This window comes from Lathyrus oleraceus, chromosome 3 (genome assembly GCF_024323335.1).
Source record: "Lathyrus oleraceus cultivar Zhongwan6 chromosome 3, CAAS_Psat_ZW6_1.0, whole genome shotgun sequence".
Classification (NCBI taxonomy): domain Eukaryota; kingdom Viridiplantae; phylum Streptophyta; class Magnoliopsida; order Fabales; family Fabaceae; genus Lathyrus; species Lathyrus oleraceus.
This window is the reverse complement of record NC_066581.1, coordinates 46904823-46925302: the sequence shown is the minus strand read 5'-3', so window position 1 is coordinate 46925302 and position 20480 is coordinate 46904823.

Sequence of the window (20480 nt, the reverse complement as noted above, 5' to 3'; positions counted from 1 at the left end):
CTCTCAATTCTTTCACCAGCCACCACAATATCTGCAAAATTAGTAACCGGGCATCCAACCATCCTCTCAGCAAATGTCCCTTGAAGGGTACCCATAAACAGATCTGACATCTCCCTATCCACCAATGGAGGTTGCACTCTGGCAGCCAACTCCCTCCATCTCTGCGCATACTCTTTAAACCCCTCATTAGGCTTCTGAGACATACCCTGCAGCTGGGTACGACTAGGAGCCATATCAGCATTAAATTGGTACTGTTTAAAGAATGCATCGCCAAGATCCTGCCAGCTCTTGATGTCAGAAGACTTCAGCTTGGTGTACCACTCCAAGGATCCTCCGGACAGGCTGTCCTGGAAGAAGTACATCCACAACTTCTGATCCATCGTATAAGCAGAAATCTTGCGGACAAAAGCTTGAAGGTGAGTTTCCGGGAAAGAACTCCCATTATACTTATCAAATGCGGGCGCCTTGAACTTCTGTGGGATCACAATCCCCTCAACCAGCCCCATATTCAACATGTTGACAAACCCCGGAGTAGCATGACTTTCTAAAGCTCTGATCTTCTCTGCCAGCAACTGAATCTCTTTATTTGGTGGTTGGGCACCATATTGACCAAACGGTTCGTTAAGCATGGAGAATTGATCTGCTTCTCTTTCTTCCTCCCTATCCTCTTCAGCCCCAAAGAAAGGAGGAAACAGACTGTCCTTCATATTATTGCCCATCTGACCGGGTCCACCACCTGTGGCAGCACCAAAACCACCAGCATTGTTAGTCACTACACCCATAGTTGTCCTCTTTCCACCGTCCCTAGATCCACCAAGACCATGGTTAGAGACACCATCCAGATTGACACCACTGTTGGCAGCTGAAGCCCGCTCGAGCTTCTCAACTTTATCAGCCAGTGCTTTCTGCCCTACGGCAAACCCCTGCATGATATTAATCAACTCATTCATCTTCTCCTTCAGCTCGAGAACATCTGTATTGGGTAGATCCATCAGTCTAGGTGTATTGTGTCTGGTGAAGTATCTGTGTGGACGTGTTGAATGCAAAGGAATGACTCTACGCGCACGAGCAATGATTCCTGAAACAATCAAGCACGTTAGCAACGGATACCTGCAAAATAAAAAACAAGTTATTATGATCATGCATGAATGCAATATCTATCCACATGAGGAACACTCTGTCTTTCGATCCTGGCTTCATCGAGACAGATAATAATCCGGCGGCAATATTCTGACATTCATCAAATGATTTCATCATACAGATCAGAGATATATGATTTAGCAAAAATACCACCCAACCATGTGTGTGTTGTGTGAGTGCATACAGGAAAGCAAATAAAGCTTGAAGATCGATCACTGAATGAAAATAACCATTGCATATCAAAAGTGCACAATAAGTGCAATAGTCATACATCAAGCTCATACAAATCAGATACGATTCTCCAGAATCAGAAAGGAAATACAAACAAATGAATTCCGTCAACAGGCCTGACGGTAATCCACACAAATGACAACAAAAGACTATACTGAAGAAGGCCCCACAGACGGCTCCGCATCATCTACCATCTTGGTAAATTTCATGGCAAACCTGAGCTCAGTGTTCTCCTGCTGCAATCTCCCCACCTCCTTCTGGTGAATCTTCATATGTCTGAAGTAATAATCTCTCTCAGCAAGATAATGATCTCTCTCGGCGATATAATGATCTCTCTCAGCAATGATCTTTACCTTCTCTGCTTCCCACTCTGTAGCAATGATTTTGGCTCTGGCGTCTCTCTGATCCCTCACAAGAATTTGCCTCCTCTTCTCATCTTCAATGACCTTCGAAGCTCTGGCCAACCTCTCCTTGGTGATGTCGTACTCCCTTATGGATGACTCTAAAGCTTGGCTGACCTTGCCATAGTAAGCGGTATCCATCTCAAAGCGCTTCACCACAAGAGCATGCCTCTTATCCTAGTCTTCCATCTTCCCTTTGATTTCCTGATTAGCCATCTGAATTCGAGCAACACTCATCTCCAATTCAGTCTTCTCTACCTGCAGCTGATCTCTCTCTCTCTTCATCTCTAGGAATTCTTCCATACTGACGGAAGAATGAGATTCCTCAATCAACGGATACCAAGGATCAACCACAGGAAATGGTAGACAAGTGAGCTCCACTCTCTTGCTGAGCCAGTCATCAAACGGAGGAAAAGACCTGTTATTAGCACTACCCCAAGAAAACTTGCCTTTCCTTTGAATGTTGCGCCATGCATCAGATACTTGCCTCAACCTGGCCTGATTGCCCTCAACCGGGAAGTACAAAGTTTCCTGAATCTCACTCTTGAGAGGAGAAACCTCCATAGCGAATCCCATTTGTCTCTTAAGAAGTGTCGGGTTATAATTAATGCAACCCTGAACCCCTATAAGAGGCACATTGGGAAAACTCCCACAACTGCAAATGAAGTCCTGTCCAACCCCACTACTGTGAGTCCAAGCTATGTCTTTGGCCCGCAAACCCATCAACTTGGTTGCCCAATTGACAGTATGGTCAAGAAGAACAAAAGCACCCCTGGAAGGCAAGTATCCCATGAACCACTTGTATAGTAGCTGAGCACAACACCTGATCAATCCCCCACGCCTCTTCTCGTTCTGATTATGGACCGAGTAATAGACATCTCCAACCAGAGTAGGAATGGGATTCCTCTGTATAAACAAACGGATGGCATTAATATCCACAAAGTTCTTCTGGTTAGGGAATAGGATGATACCATAGATGCTCACAGCAATCAAAGCACAGACAACTTTCCAGTCACCCAAATCAGCATACTCCTTGACTTTAGCCTCCAGGAAACTCAGATGAAAACCAGGCAACTTGCCCTTCTCTTTCAAACCACCCTTAATCATCTCCGGACTCAAATAAAGAACACGGGATATCCCACCAATATCAGGTTCTTCCTTAGTAGCATAGAAAGGAACCTGATTTCTGATCTGAAGGCCCAAGATACCAGCATAGTCCTCCATCAAAGGCCCTAATAAGTAATCCGGGAAGACGAAACACCTCAAGCCCGGGTCATAGAACTGGAGAAAAGTATGGACGGCGCTCCTATCCCTGTCAGTGAGCCTGAAAACCATCTTCAGAATACCCCCATACGTCTCACAGAACAACCCCACATGGTCAGGTGTAATCAATGCCATCATATCTCTCAGCACGCTGATCTCTGGGTCGAAGAAACTATAGGCAACATCATCCTTCAAACCGGGCCTCATGTATGGAGCAAAGAAGTCTCTCAACCAGGATCTCAATCGAAAATGTCCCTGCATATGGATAAACATGAATTAGATGCGGATAAATGCAAAATGAGGATGATGTTGATGTATGAATGCAATGCATTGTGCCATCCTCCAAGTCATCTGATCATCTGTTGCACTGAGTTACGGCCTCTGAACTGATCACAACCATCTGTGGTACTGAACAATCATAAATCCGACTTGGGGTTCCGAAATAAACGAAACTGAAGAATACACCATCATCATCACCACCAGAGATTCTCTGAACAGATAACCATAAGACCCTCTGAACCGGCCCGGGGAATCCTGAAATAAACGGATCCCCACTGATAAATAAACACGGACAGAACTCCGGCGTCTCAGAAATAAATATCCATAAATCCGACTTATAAATAGGACTCTGATCAACAGCTGAACCAATAGTCACCATCAAAGTTATCCTCAGAACATGCAACTGTAAGAATCAACCCTCCCCTCACAGGTGAATTCTAATCAGGTCATCCTAAGGCGGATAATGGTCTCGGCAATCGGGCAAAGATACTCAACGGGTTTGCCCTTTCGGGTGTGCCGTTGCAGCTCTCGTAAGATCGTCTAAACCAAAGATCCGAGAAAGAACGGTCACCGAAGTCAATAGCTCAAAAGAGGTAACCCAACCAAAGTGGGAACCCCACTATGGAAGAGCTCTCTTAGATGAAACTCGTCCGGCTTGTGGTATGTCACGTCGCAACAACATGCCCAACCAACATGTGAGGAACGTGAGACCACACTAATCATAGGTGTATACTCGGGCCTGGGTTTTAGCCCCACTCAGAACACCCACCCCCAAAACAGAGGAACCACCTATACAGAAGACAACACAATGATAGCATGATGCATGCAAACATTTATGCAAATATATATACAACAGAATAATAATAAATGCAATAAATAGAGCAGCACAAGCAACCTAAACTATCCTAGAGAACGCTAGGAGAGACTCGCTTAGGGAAGATGGACCAGCAAGAGGTCAACTTCTATAGTCCCCAGCAGAGTCGCCAGCTGTCGCATCCGCGAAAAACAACCGGCGGGCTAAAACAAAACAAACAGAGCCGCCACCGTGCGTTATTTATCCCAAAGAGGGAAAGGAAACGCTCGAAGTAAACCTGGAAAAGACATGGTCTCGCGACCAAAGAGAGATGGGATCGGGAGTCGGTTATGCGAAGGGAAGGTATTAGCACCCCTACGCATCTGTCGTACTCGACAGGATCCACGCTCAAAAGAATAGAAGAAAGGTTGCTAAACACTGCTCAAAAGAATGCACACACACACTGGAAACAACACAGGTGGGGGAAGAGAGGAACGGGCTCGCTAGGATATCGCATCCTATGCCTACGTATCTCATCTGGAATGAGAATCAGAGCTACCGTAGTTCGGCTCACGCACGCCGAAGCAAAACACACACAGGAAACCGACTGCCAATCGCTGGACTTACGTCAAACTCCACACAAACAGGCAAACATGGAAACCGAATGCCAATCACTGGACTTACATCAGACTCCGAACCAAACAAACCCACACTGGAAACCAAATGCCAATTGCTGGACTTATATCGGACTCCAAGCACACAACAATAGGATACGGAATGTCAATCGTTGGGCTTACATCCATCTCCTAACACACACAAGAAGGATTAACAACAAAACAAGTTACTAAGGAGTCTGGCACTCGAGCCTAGTAACCGTCAAGCAAACGCACACAAAAAAGGAAAAGGGTGCCCGGAGAGGTCTCGTACGACCTCCTGCCTACGTACCTCATCTGGTATGAGGATCAGGGCAACGTAGTTCCCCTTAACAGGGGAGAAACTTTCTCCTAACCAGAGACTGGGAAATGACAAACTAGAAGGGAGACTGACTCGAGCCTAATAGTTATCATGTAATCCACCATGGTCTTAGGTTGAGGTTGCTATCTAACTTGCACAGGCAGCAAGCTATCCTAAACAGGCAAAGCAAAGCAAACAAACACAAGAGCAAGCACACACATTATATACAAACAGATGGGCTCACACAAGGTTAGGCTTTAGTCAAGGGGTCATGTCAACCTCGACAAACAAGCCACTGTATCAGGGTGATGTTAGCTCTTAACCCTAACATTGAGAGTTAGGGTGAAGCAGATGAAATGGGAAGTGAGGGTAAGACCTCACAACTCTTATCCCTGGCCTGGGAGAGCTTCAGACAAATGAAAGTGTGGGAGTTCAGAAAGTAGGAACTCTTCTCCACATATGACTGACACAACAAAGATCTTGGGTTAATATCCACAATGCATCAACACAAGGTGTGTGAGCAAAGTGGATGACACACTGAATAGCAGGAGATGGACTACACATCTCTTTTATCTGCCAATTGCCTTATCAAAGGACTTTTCCTGCTTGGCACAAAGATAAACAAACACAAGGATTGTCTCTTAAGGAGGGCTTCAGACAGGTGCCTGCCCAAGTAACAGGACAGGTCTTCCAGACTACATGAAGTCAGAGAGTTATACCTATGTGGTTAAGCAACCAAGCAAAAGCAAGTTCAAATTGAACTTAAGCAACTTATGTACCTGTTGAAAAAATCTAACTCAATCAGTATACAAGTCAAACAGTCAAACAGACAACCAATAGTCAACAGACATAGTCAAACAAGCAATGCAACAATGTGCAAGGCACAAGCTCAACTCAAATGAGCTAAAATCCACCTACAAAACAGCTCAAGATTAGTCAATATCAACCAATTATTCAACTCAAGCAAGTGAATCAATTCCATCATGGCCATGTACTTCTTAACCTGAAAACAAAGCTCAACTGTGAGAGGCAAACCACTAGGGCAAGGCCTAGGGTCAAAGAGGGAGAAACAATTCAAAACAGAACATGAAATTCAACATGAATCAACCTCAATCAATTAAGAACATAATCCAAAAGATCCCACATCAATATCAATTATCAAATTCATTTCATGAACAAAATATGGCAAGGTTTGCACATTGTAACCACATCGTGACAACAGAATGAACAAATGCACATTAATTCAAAAATGCTTCAATTAATTTTGGAAAACATCATGGGTAAACAAAACATACAACATGATTATCACACAAAAAATTAGAGCATTTGGACATGATTAAGCATGGTAATCAAATTCATCAAGTCAAGGCAATCAAAACAAGCTTAAATGAGACACCAAATGCTACCTCAACTTAGCACAAGCCTAAAATAGAATTGGCAAATGATAAAGACCTCAAACCAAAGCCAAAACAAACTTTAATATGTCTAGAAACAATGTGCAAAATTCCACATTCATAGGATAAACAACCAGCATTTCACAAATCATTGAAGTTCATGACAATCCAAAAGCTCAAAAATGATCATTCAGAATGAAAAATCTCAATCAAATCAGAAATGAATCCAAAAATTCCACAAACAATCATGAGCATTCACAATATTCATATCAACCACCATACAAAAAATCCGAACATTTGGAATTTATTTGGCAAGGAAAATTCATCAATCAAGATGAACATCACAAGGTGTGACACAAATTGTCACACCTAACTTAGAAAAATCATAACTCTGTAATGGCAATTGATAAAAATGTAAACTCAACACCAAAATGTCCAGTAAGATGTCTAGTTTCTACATGTAAAATTTCATGAGCATTAGATAAGAATTGAGCATTTCACAAATGAAGAACCAAGGCAAGGTCAAGAAAGGACATGTATACACAAACCCTAGCACAAAAAATTATACAGCCATGCACAATTTGCAAAATAATATTCATAAAATTCTAGACAAAAAATGTGACACAATAAAAAAACAACCATATTTTTTGGATCAATTTTCCATTTTCTTTGATTTTTTAAAGATGAAGAAAAAATTAAAAATCATGAAGGAACATGTATGAACATATGGAAGGAATAAAGAAATGAAGCAGTGAAAATAACCACAGCCTGGGATCGAACCGCCTGCCTTTTCAAATGAGATTTTGGCGCGCTGCATGGGGACGGCATGCAACCAATCAGGTTGCAGCCCTAGCGCATGCCTATGGCAACGGTTTTGAAACCGTGGCCTAAAACCCTGTACCTTCTTCTCCAAAAATCCCGCGCCATGAACAGCAAGAACTCAAGATCATCATGAACATTTTTTTCCAGATCTTAAAACTAACCATATCAACATGTAGAATGAACATACTAGAGCAAGAATCAAACATTAATCAAGCATCTAACATCACAAATCACATGGATCGAGCAAATCAAAGTTTATCATCCAAACTTTAAATCTTCGAAACTCACTCAATAATGCACGGTTTTCAGTGGTTCAAAGCTCAGCATGCTCACACAAACAAGATCTACAAGTCTAGCACAACAATTTCAAGAAAAGAGAGACTCGAAATTATGACCTCTTGAAGAGCAGTTCTTGAATTCGAGTGTTCCAGGCCTTGCAGTGCTTAGATCTTCCTCTAGCAAGCTTGTGGAGTTGATTGGAAGAGGTCTTGATGTTCAATTGGCCTTGATTCAACAGAATTTGAAATTCACCATTGATGAACAAGCTTCATGTATGCTTCCAAACTGCACGAATTGGCTTGGTTCTTGGTCCAATCTTGCTCCACAATGCTTAATAATGATGAATTAATCAAGAAAAATGCGAAGTGTTTGAAGAAATTTTGAAAAAAAATGAGAGAGAATTTTGAGATTTTTTGTGAATCTAGATCTAAACTTGGGAATTGTGAAAATTTTGTTATGATTTGTGTTATATATGAGCTCCTAATCATGATTAATTAAGTTCTAATCAAATGCTAATGAAAAATAGTTAATTTGGAGGTGTTTTGCAAAAATTGGGATTTCACCCTTATGCATGGGATGCATGTGAATAGTGCACGAATTTGCAATGTATTTTCACTCAAAATGATATTTTAAGGCCAATGGAAGCAATGCCATGTTCAAAAAATGCACACATTTCAAATTCTATTTTTCCCTCCAAAAAATGCATTGAATTTTCAAATATTTATGTGGATGGAATGCATGCCATGTGATGCCAATTTTGGAAACTAGAGTTTGAAAGGAGAATGTTGCAAAAAGAGCCACTTCATTTGGACTTATGGTTTGAAAGTAATGCTCCTTTGAAGTTCCATGTTCATTTGACCAAGATTGATCCATATCTCTTCAACCATACATGAGAAATCCATGATCTTGGACTTTTTGGAAATGGGAGAACAAGATCTACAACTTTCATGTTCAACAAAATTTCATTTGAAGCTTTCTTGATGATGTAATCTTGAGTTGAAAACCTTTCCATTTTTGGCAATTTTGAATTACAAGTCACTTTCTATTTTTGGAAAGTTTTGTCCTGACTTTATTTTCTTCAATGTTGATGTTTGAAATGTCAAATGAGACTTGTTTGAACATGAATGAAGTATTTCTAACCACTTCCCACCTCCAAATCTAACAATTGACTTTTGGTTGACTTTTTCAGTTGATAGATGACTTGGCCATGCACAGATGAATTTGAGCCTCCATCTCTTGATGAAATGGCTCCAAAATGAAACCCTAGATTGCACAAGCTCAATAAAACCATATGATGATCCCCATCTCAATAAAGACCTCATCTCATTGTAAAACCCTGATTGGCACAATACAACTGATTAGGGTTGACCAGAGGTCAAAACCCTAATCTCAAGGCACATGATCAGGAATAATGAACCTCTTGGTGATGATAAGACCATGATGATGATGATGTATCATTCCAACCAAGATAATACCCAATCTCCTTGAGGAACCAAGAAACCCTAATTGAAGCACAAACCCTCAGATGATTAGTGATCAATTCATGAGACCCTCAGGCTTGAATCTTTTAACCTCTTTATCTTCTGAGAAAGACCTAGGAGGATGACTTGCTCAATGTTTCCACATGATATGCAAAGATGCAATGACTAATGACCTACAAGATGAAATGCAACATGTTAAGCTAGTCCCAAGAGAGGAGGGCAAATTTTGAGGTGTTACACCTATAATTTCAAGTTTCCAAAAATGGAAAGTTTTTGGACCAACTTCAACTCAACTTTCCAACATCAAAGAAGCTTCAAATGAATTTTTGTCCAACATGAAAGTTGAATATCTTTCTCTCCCATTTCCAAAAAGTCCAAGATCATGAGCATCTGATGAATGGTTAAGGAGATATGATCCAATCATTGCCAAGTGTGCTTGAAACTTCAAAAGGCCATAACTTTTGACTCATAACTCCAAATTGAGTGCCTCTTTTTGGATATTGCTTCTCATGACCTCTAATTTCCAAATCCATCATTACATGGCATGAAATTTCTTCATATGACCATTTGCTCATTCATGACCATTTTGGAGGGAAATTTGCAAATTTGAATTTGGTTAATCACATGAGCTAAATACCATTGCCATTGTGTTCATTGGAGGATTTTAAGTGAATTTGATCATGCACATGCTACTGTTCACGTCCAAATGCTCCATGCACCTCACATTTTTCAATTTTTGTCATACACCTTATTTTTGCTAATTTCAATTAACCATTGCTAATTACATTTTTCAGCATGATTAGGAGACCATATAAATACCAAATCCTAACAGAATTGTTAATAACTTCACATTCTAGATCTCAAATTTCTCTTCCCTCCAAATTTTTCTCTCCATTGAAACTTGAATTTCTTCCACATAAGCCATTGATTTCATTGCATATTCTGGTTCTCTGATCCTCATTTAGTGCAGATCAAGCTTTGATTTGAAGAATTCGAGTGGAAATTAAGCACATGAAGCTCAAGAACATGAAGATGGAAACTGACTTTTGAGCTAGATCCAAGCATCTCTAAGCTTCAATTCACGCACAAAGCTTCATAACATCATCTCAGGAGTAGATCTGGATACTTGCCAAGCCTTGAATCTACAGATTTCGGTGACTGCTCTTTAAGAGGTAGGTTTTTCGAATCTCTTAATTCTCCATTCTTTTGCCATGTTTAGGTAGACCTTTGAATGCTGAGCATGCTGATATAAGTAGTTTTTGAATTGGTCGTGTATTGAGCAAGTTATGGTGAATTGAAGTTTTGAATCCAATAATGTTTTTGCTCGATTTGCTTTGGTTATGTTGATTTAATGTGAATTGATATTGGATTTGGAATGTACATAGCATGAGCTTTCTAATGATATGATTTTCGCCTGGATCTGGAAATTTTTTGGGACAAGTTACTGTAGCAACCACCGTCTTCATGAAGAAGAGGGTGGAAACCACCCTGCCTCGCCGCACCAGCCGCCGTCTGCAACAAGCAGAGTTGGCGCTAGGGTTCCTGTGTTGGCTGCCACATATGCGTGCCTGTTGGCCTTTTAGTTGGCTGCGTTTTGTTTGACCGAGCCTAGTGTGCGTGGACCTGATGATGTGGACGCCACTTCATTTAATGAAGTGATGCGTTTTGGATGTTACTCCAGTCGATTCCCAACGCTAGCATTTTGGATATTATTTGTTTCAGCGCGCTTATTTTGATGTGCCACATGGTTCGATTCTGGCCGGCAACACTTTTTTCAAATTACCAATCCATTTCTCATTTCCCTCCATTTTTAACATGTGCTTATTTCATTTTATTTCAAATATTTTCATCACATTCCAAAAATCATTAAAAATTGAAAATGATTCCAAATAATTCCAGATTTTTTTAGGTGGAAGGGGAAGGTATTAGCACCCCTCGGGAGTCGATTACGCAAGGGGAAGGTATTAGCACCCCTCACGTCCGTTGTACTCAACGGGAACCATTAGGTCAGTTGTGTGCGTTAATGTTAGTTTGAAATGTTAGGCTTTTCAGTTTATTAGGTGGGAAAAGAAAGAATATAAGAGAGAAGAATATTTTTGGATTTTTGACGAAGGACTAAACCTAAGTTTTTTATTAGTGGGCCTGACAAGATTTAAAAATCCTGCTCCTACGTATCTCAAAAGAGAAAATCAAGGCTTACGTAGTTCTGGGTAGAAAAATGTTTGTTGGTTGGTCGATTTTAGCGAAAGCTATACTGTATTAATCGACGAAAACATTGTTTTACCCAAAACAGATGAGGAGTGGACGCATACCACACATCGAACGGATTTATAAATCTACATTCGGAAAAGCGTCATTTATCTCTACTCAACAATCGTGGCCGAAACATTGTTTTGCATCACTTAAGACAAGATACTTTTCGTTTATGAAAAAGATTTTTGATTAATCGCACGGCGGCGAGAAAAGAGTTTGATCGGTTGGATGTATTTTGAGTGATGACGAGAACTTGGATGAGCGAGATATACATCTCGAATCCTAGCCTCAGGAGTGCATGGTATACACCATGTTCCATTTCCATCTTTATTGAAAGAGGTTAAGATAGGAATTAAGTATTTTGGAATTTGATTGAGAAAGGGTTTGAAGAAACCGCATTGACAATTTTAGACAATGGCGAGAACTTGGATGAGCGAGATATACATCTCGAATCCTAGCCTCAGGAGTGCACGGTATACACCATGTTCCATTTCCATCTTTATTGAAAAAGTGTTAAATAAGAATTAGGTATTTTGAGTTTTGTTGTGAAAATGGCTTGACCCTAGATCAAGTATTGATGGACGTTTAAGAGAAATTTGAATGAGTGTTTGAGAGAAAACAAAGTGGATAAATTTGGATGATGGAGAGAACTAGGATTTGCGAGATATACATCTCGAATCCTAGTCTCAGGAGTGCGCGGTATACACCACGTTTCACTTCCATCTTTATTGAAAAGGTCATAACTATGAATTAATATTTTTTGAGTTTTTATCAGAAAAAATGGCTCGACATTGAATCAAGCGTTTGATGAAAGTTTGAAAGAAATGGAATAGAATAAGATGGAGAAACGAATTGATTTGTTTATTGGGAAAATACTCGACGTTGGATCGAGTCTTATTTTTGATCTTTTGGAAATGGTTGATTTTATTCTTGTGTTAGTATCTAACTAAACAGTCAAACAAATAAAGAAATAAAACAGTACAAAATTATTACACATCGTGGGAGTGGGGTACATTTTGTCAAATGGGGATTCAAAATCATGAAATAATTAAATCGGGCCCAAACAACAAATAATGCAAAGTATGAGTGTAAGTGCAAGAGAACCGGCTCATTGTAAGAAAGCCCAAGAGTAAGCTATGTGAGGTTGATGGCGATGCTTAAAAGCAATCGACTTACAAGGGTACGGAAATGGGCTCGATATTGAATCGAGAAAAGTGTGATTTTAATAGTTTAAAACGGTTTTGAATGGATGATGAAATTAAAGGAAATCCAACTTGTGTTATTAAACAATAATGAAACTATGAGTATAGGAGAAATTATAATAAAACATAAACATGAAAAAAAAATGAATGCTAAAAGAAATAAAATGCCATATATGGGTATCAAACCCACTCCACTAAAGATCATGAAACTACCCTCTCTCCACTAGGCCATTTATTATTAGTTATTATCTTAATGCTAATTTGGATAAGTAAACCAAGATAGATTAAAAATTAGAATTAAAATAAGAACTAATATAAAAAACAGTCTGTTGGACTACCAAGAAAAAACAGAAAATTAAACCCAGTCGCTTGGCTGTTGGGTTCTAGAGGCTAGTGGATTGGGAATATGAAAACAATTCATTACTATACACCATTAAATAAAAAGCAGGAATACTGCACGTATTAACTAATTTTTTTGGTTTAAAGTATTTGTTTCTTTTAAATAAAAAGGAAAAAAATGTGAAGTACAGTAACGAAGAAAAACCTCTCGTCGTCCTCACTTGCATTCTCTTCTCAATCCTCTCTCTCAATCTCGTGCTCGACCTCAAGAATCTCTCTCTCGCTCTCAACGATTCATCACCTCTCAGGCTCTCTTAACCTCGCGTCTCTCTCACGTCCTCAACCTCACTCCCAAAATCCGTCCCTTAATCGACCAATCACCTCTCAGCTGCTCTCTTACTCTAAAATGCAAGGACCCATGGTTTAAGGAGGAACAAAAGGAAAAGGCTCACCTTCGGTGACGACGACGGCTCAGGTAATGATATGAATCTTCTCCCTTCGCCCTTTAAACACCGATTTTGCCTTGATTTTGGAATTAGGTTTTTTGGTGTAGGTCTTGTCCGCTTCCAATTTTCTTAGGGTTTCGTTTTTTTAGGTTTTTTTTCCGTCCCCTCACTGATTCTCTTCCTTCTCCTTTTATGTCTTGCAGATTTAGGGTTTGGGATTGGCTTCTGCATCAAAACAGGTGTCTCTGCAAACTCCTTTTGATGTGCTCAGTTGGGATTGGCCTTTTTGATGCTAGATTCAAAAATGGTATTCTGAACTCATGCTTTCTTCTTCGTTTTTGTCTTAACTCTGTTTTGGGTATTTTCTTGAAATTTTAACGCTTTGGCTAATTGTACATTTTTCTTACTGTAGTGAAATCTGGGACATTCACTCCAAGCGACTCTGTTTCAAGAGGAAGCAGCATAATGCCTCAGAAAAGAAATCCAAACCCAATGGAACTTGTTTGTGGCAAGTCTGGCAGCGTCATAGGGGGGTTTGATCACTCTTCTAACAGTGTGCAAAGGACTTCCACATGCTTATAATCGCGATTTGCAGGTAATTAGATAATCAAAGTGCATGTTTTATGTCCTGTTATCTATCTGTTGGAGTTGTTGATTTGAAAATGTTTTTTTTTTCAAAAAATGAAAGAAGATTGGTTCCATTGTGTAGGATCAGTTCTTTTTGGAGGTTCGGATTTGAGCAGCAGAAAGATCTTCATTAGTCAAGCGAGTCGGAAACTGGACTTTTCCTAAATCAACCTGAGCCAACATGCCTATACAAGACCATGGTACCGCCTTGCTCGATGAGAATAGCTAGCTTGTTTCATCCTCTAGGACATTCTTTCGGAATTATGAATGCTGTCTTTCTTGGCATATTGCTCTAGAACGGCAAGATAGGAAGAATATACCGGCTGCAATTTACTCTGTTGGATTGCCTTCTGCTTTGGAGTTTGTCTTTGGAGTTTGTTTGGCAGAATTAATGCAATGGTTTTAGCTAGGTTTGTAACTTGGTTGTGGCTTCTCGATCAGGATTTGGTGGCTGCATTTGGTAAGGTTTGAACTTGGTTTAAGTAGCTTATGTGTATTAGGTACATGTCCACCTGCAATTCTGGTCTGGCCATAAATTGTTTTCCTCAAGTCTTTGGCTAACAGGGTCAACATACATTTGCTGCTTGCTGAGACGGTAGCTTGAATGCAGGTACATTCTAACTTTGGTTCAACATGGTTTTGACTCAGCTTTTAAGTCTCATTTGCCTTGATACGGTTCTGCGATGTGTTTGTGGTTTGCAACAGACCTTGAACTTCTCATATTTGGCTTTGGTTTACAGCAAGGCAGGTTTTGGTGTGAACTGGCCCTTTTGGAATATCAAATTCATTAGCCTTTTTTCTTCAACTTTTCAACTTGTTCTACTGTGAGTTTCAATGATTCAGCTCTCATACTCTTGTTTTTTTCAATATTTGCGTCAGATCTTCCAAGAATGAATGGTGGTGGCTTTAAGATACAGGGAATAGCATTTGCTGCTGCTATGCATGTTTTTCTGTCATGAAAGTTTTGCAGGTGGTTTTGAATTAAACCGCGTATCTTTCCTAGGTGATGTAGAGCGCAACAGAGCTGGGAAAACCACGTTCTCATTTTTAAGGCCTCTAAAAGTAACCATACAAGATATATCAAGTGAACTCAAATCGTCACAATTTCTGTTCTCTTTTGATTCTCTAAAAGAATTAGAGCAGGCATTCAGCTCGTAGACAGAAGTGTGAAACTCGTCCTTTGATGTATTTGCTGATTTCTTAATAAGTTTTTGCCTCTTAATGGAAACTTGCTCTTCATTATTACCATTGAAACAATATTTTGAAAATTCTATTGTTTTGTCCCCATAAACATCACATGGACATGAAAACTCCAGGCTTCCCGTCAAGCAATAAAAATGTAAGGCAAAAGTGTAGCTTCAACAAAAGTACTTGACTTGTTGGACCTCACATTATTAGAATGCTTTTCTTGTGGAGGAAATTTGTGAGATACCCTAAGCAAATGGTAGGATCCAGATTCAAGTATCTTAGTTTCATTCTTGCTATAGATACAAGGGTAAAGAGGAAAATTTATGCATTTAACATTCTTCCAAAAACAGAAATTGATGCGCTAAATTCTCTTCTTACTTGGATACAACTAAAGTATGAAAATGAGTTTGTAAATGTTTGAAAGCTAAATATTATTGAATGTTATGAAATGGTATATATGTATGAAAATGAGTTTGGAAATGTTTGAAAGTTAAATATTATTGAATGTTATGAAATGTGTGTATGTGTTATTTTGATTTGAGATGAACTATGGATGGAAAATGGATCATGTTTGGTTATAAAAATGGATATGGATTTTAGAAATAACCCAAGACTAATCAAAATGTCAATTTAAAGTCAAAAAACCAAATAAAACCAATTAAAATCAAATTAATCTATAATTTGTTAAAATTACTTTGATATCAACTCTAACATTTATTTGGAAATTAAAATCAATTAGAGTTTGAATCATTAGTAAAAACACAATTAAGATTAACTTGAAATTTGGAATTAGATTTACTTTGAAATTAAATTGAAATTGAAAGTTAAAGAAGTCAAATAACTAAAATCCTTTTTGTAATCAAAAAGCACCATGATCAAAAAGCTTAGATAATAACCAATGTTTATCAAAAAAAATATGGATTTGGGAATGGATGATTGCCTTTGGTCATGAATGTATGCAAATGAACTTTAGGCCACGTGCCAAATAAAAATGAAAAATTTCAGGACCAAAATCGGGGTATGACAGTTGCCCCTATTTAAGCGTCTTCAACTAGAGAATATGAAGCAGGACACTCTTCATATGATCATAGTGGGAGATGGTTAAATACTAAGAAGACCCGGATTTTGATCCTGAATCCCTATGACATGATGTGATATGATATGATATGCATGGATGCATGATTCTTTTTTTTTGTGATTTTTATCTGCTAAGGGCATGGCGAACCCTTAACAGGAGATGCTACTAGACAGACCAATCTGTGGGGAATGCTGGTGGTCCACAGGGAGACAGAAAAATGGTAAAAAACAAACTCGCTGGGGAAGACAAATCCTACTGGAGAATCAGACACACACTGGGGAGTAGTCGAAGTGAAAGTTGATAAACAACATTCAGAGTACAAGAGATTTCGGTAGTAAGTTCACATATAACTTACTAGACCCGAATAAGAAAGAAAATGTCACAACAGGTTCAGATATGACCTGGCAATACTGGAATAAAACACAACAAACAGGTTCATATATGACCTGACGATGCTGGGGGAATATCAAGAAGTTCTGACAGCAGGTTCAGATATGACCTAACGAACTCAGAAAAAATCAAGAAGAGGGTATCAACAGGTTCATATATGACCTGACAATACTGGAATGAAAGCTCAACAGTAGGTTCATATATGACCTGACAACATTGAAACAATCATAGAGAAAGACTCTTCAGAAACAGGTTCATATATGACCTGACACGGGAATAAAGCTCAACAACAGGTTCATATATGACCTGAATAGTATTGAACAACATAGGGAAAAAAACTCTTCATAACAGGTTCAAATATGACCTGACACTGGAATAAGGCTCAACAACAGGTTCATATATGACCTGAATAGTATTGAACAACAGGGAAAAACTCTTCAGAACAGGTTCAAATATGACCTGACACTGGAATAAGGCTCAACAACAAGTTCATATATGACCTGAATAGTATTGAACAACAGGGAAAAACTCTTCAGAACAGGTTCATATATAACCTGACACTGGAATAAGGCTCAACAACAGGTTCATATATGACCTGAATAGTATTGAACAACATAGGAAAAAAAACTCTTCAGAACAGGTTCATATATGACCTGACACTGGAATAAGGCTCAACAACAGGTTCATATATGACCTGAATAGTATTTAACAACATAGGAAAAAAAACTCTTCAGAACAGGTTCATATATGACCTGACACTGGAATAAAGATCAACAACAGGTTCACATATGACCTGAATAGTATTGAACAAACAGGTGAAAATTCTTCAGAACAGGTTCATATATGACCTGACACTGGAACAAAGGTCAAAGGATATAGGATCGACAACAAGACCTAGGTCAATGCATAATGAGCACGAAGTACATTTCGGCTATGCATGATTTGAATGCATGATATATGAATGATCATGATTATGAGAATGCTAACACTTGGCAGACTGGGAGTTTGTAGGGACTGTTTACAGAGATTCTGATTCCTCAACACCAATAACTCATACCAGTACAATTAACAGGCGCATCCAGAGGAGAAACTATCATGATTGACAGTTATAAATAACCAAAGGTCCATCCTTCTAGAGGATTAATGAGTTGTACTTCATGGGGACTTTTGTTGGTGCTCTAGGAATATTTATGCGACCTTGAGGCTTTCGGGGAAACAAATGATTTTCCTTTGATTTTCACATATATCAAAGTAATTTTGTTCTTTTTACTAAATTTCAAATTCTTTTTCAAGTTTCAAAACTTCATTATTAACAAATAAATGACATTTTGCATAACGAAGAAAAGCGTAGATAAACACAAACTAACAATGATTGGGAAAACTTGTATTTTATTCAAGAATGGTAGCACAAAAATGGCGTAGCTCCATAGAGTGTTACAATTTTTTTGAAAAATGGCAATAAGGAAAGGTTTACATTGAATTCAGTGACCACTAACATCCTTAATAGATACGATTCCCCCAAAACCTTGCTCCTAAGGGGAGTGACTGGATTAATCTTCCACCTCAAATTCTTCGATGTTAATCAGTAACAACTGATACAGTTTATGCCTTTTGCCCCTAACTTTTGCCTGGATCGCCCTTTCGGGTTTTCAATCCACTGGGACGCTCCTTTTTGCCTAAGTCGCCTTCTCAGGTTTTCAACTTAGCGAGCTACCATTTTTATTCATCCCTAACTTTTGCCTGGACCGCCCTTTCGGGTTTTCGGTCCACCGGGATACCCTTTTTTTTTGCCTAAATCGCCTTTTCAGGTTTTCGATTTAGCGGGTTTTTATTAGGCATAGTACTTTTTAACTGCATCAGAGTTCACGGGGTGTGAGAGCTCTTCATCATCCATAGTTGTGAGAATCAAGTCACCTCCGGAGAAAGCTTTTTTCACAACATACGGGCCTTCATAATTGGGAGTCCACTTCCCACGTGAGTCCTTGTGTATTGGCAAGATCTTCTTAAGCACGAGGTCTCCTTCTCTGAATTCCCGAACACGTACTTTCTTGTCAAAAGCCCTTTTAAGCCGTTTCTGGTATAATTGTCCATGGCACAAAGAAGTCATTAGCTTCTCATCTATGAGGTTTAACTGATCAAATCTATTTTGAATCCACTCAGCCTCTTCTAGCTTGGTCTGCATCAAGATTCTCATTGAAGGTATCTCCACTTCAATTGGGAGAACCGCTTCCATCCCATATACCAAAGAGAACGGGGTTGCCCCTGTTGAAGTGCGGACGGAAGTCCGGTATCCATTTAGTGCGAAAGGTAGCATTTCGTGCCAATCCTTATAGGTTTTCACCATTTTTTGCAGGATTTTCTTGATGTTTTTATTAGCGGCTTCAACAGCGCCATTCATCTTTGGACGATATGGTGAAGAGTTATGGTGCTCAATCTTGAAGCTCTCGCATAATTCTTTCATGGTCTTATTGTTCAGATTCGTCCCATTATCTGTGATGATCCGGCTTGGGATTCCGTAACGGCAAATGATCTCTTTCTTAAGGAATCGCGCAACCACTTGTTTTGTCACATTAGCGTAAGAGGCGGCTTCTACCCATTTAGTAAAGTAATCAATGGCAACCAGGATGAAGCGGTGACCATTGGAAGCTTTAGGCTCGATGGCGCCAATCATGTCGATGCCCCACATTGAGAAAGGCCAAGGTGACGTCAAAACGTTTAGTAGGGTCGGAGGCACGTGTACCTTGTCGGCATATATTTGGCATTTATGACATTTTCTAGCATAATTGAAGCAGTCAGATTCCATGGTCAACCAGTAATAACCAGTTCTCAAAATCTTCTTGGCCATGGCATGCCCATTGGCATGAGTTCCAAAGGATCCTTCATGAATCTCCTTGATCAACAGGTCCACTTCACGTCCATCCACGCATCTGAGCAGAATCATGTCGTGATTTCTCTTGTATAACACACCATTGCTTAAGAAGAATTTGGATGCCAATTTCCTCAATGTTTTCTTGTCAAGGGTTGTTGCATCTGTTGGATATACTTGATTTTGCAAAAAGTACTTGATGTCGTGAAACCAGGGTTTACCATCGTCTTCGTCTTCAACCGACTGGCAGTAGGCAGGCTCAACTTTCCGCTCGATCTGAATGAGGGGTGCTTCATTATGGAATCTGACTTGGTACATTGAAGCCAACATAGCCAAAGCATCAGCAATTTGATTCTCAGTTCTCGGGATATGACGGAAGGTGATTTCGTCAAAGTATTTTATTAATTCCATGACATAGGCACGGTATGGGATCAACTTGGTATCACGGGTTTCCCATTCGCCCTTGACTTGGTATATCACCAAGGCTGAGTCTCCACATACTTCGAGGATTTTGATTCGGAGATCAATTGCTGCTTCAATGCCTAGGATGCACGCCTCGTATTCTGCTATATTATTTGTGCAATCAAAACACAACCTTGCTGTGAAAGGAGTGTATCCACCATTTGGATTCAACAGGACAGCTCCTACGCCATGCCCCGTGTAATTGGAGGAACCATCGAACATGAGCTTCCACCGAGATCCGGGTTCAGGTCCTTCATCAAGTCCTGGGATTTCACAATCTTTTACTACCATAATGTCTTCATCAGGGAAGTCAAACTTCAACGGCTGGTAATCTTCAACGGGCTGGTTTGCCAAGTAATCAGACAACACACTCCCTTTGATGGCTTTCTGAGACACATATTGGATGTCATACTCAGACAGTAACATCTGCCAACGGGCGAGTCTTCCAGTCAAAGCAGGCTTTTCAAAGATGTACTTTATTGGATCCATTTTTGAGATCAACAAAGTAGTGTGGCAAATCATGTATTGTCTTAAACGACGAGCAGGCCATGCTAAAGCACAACAAGTTTTCTCCAAGAGTGAGTATCGGGTT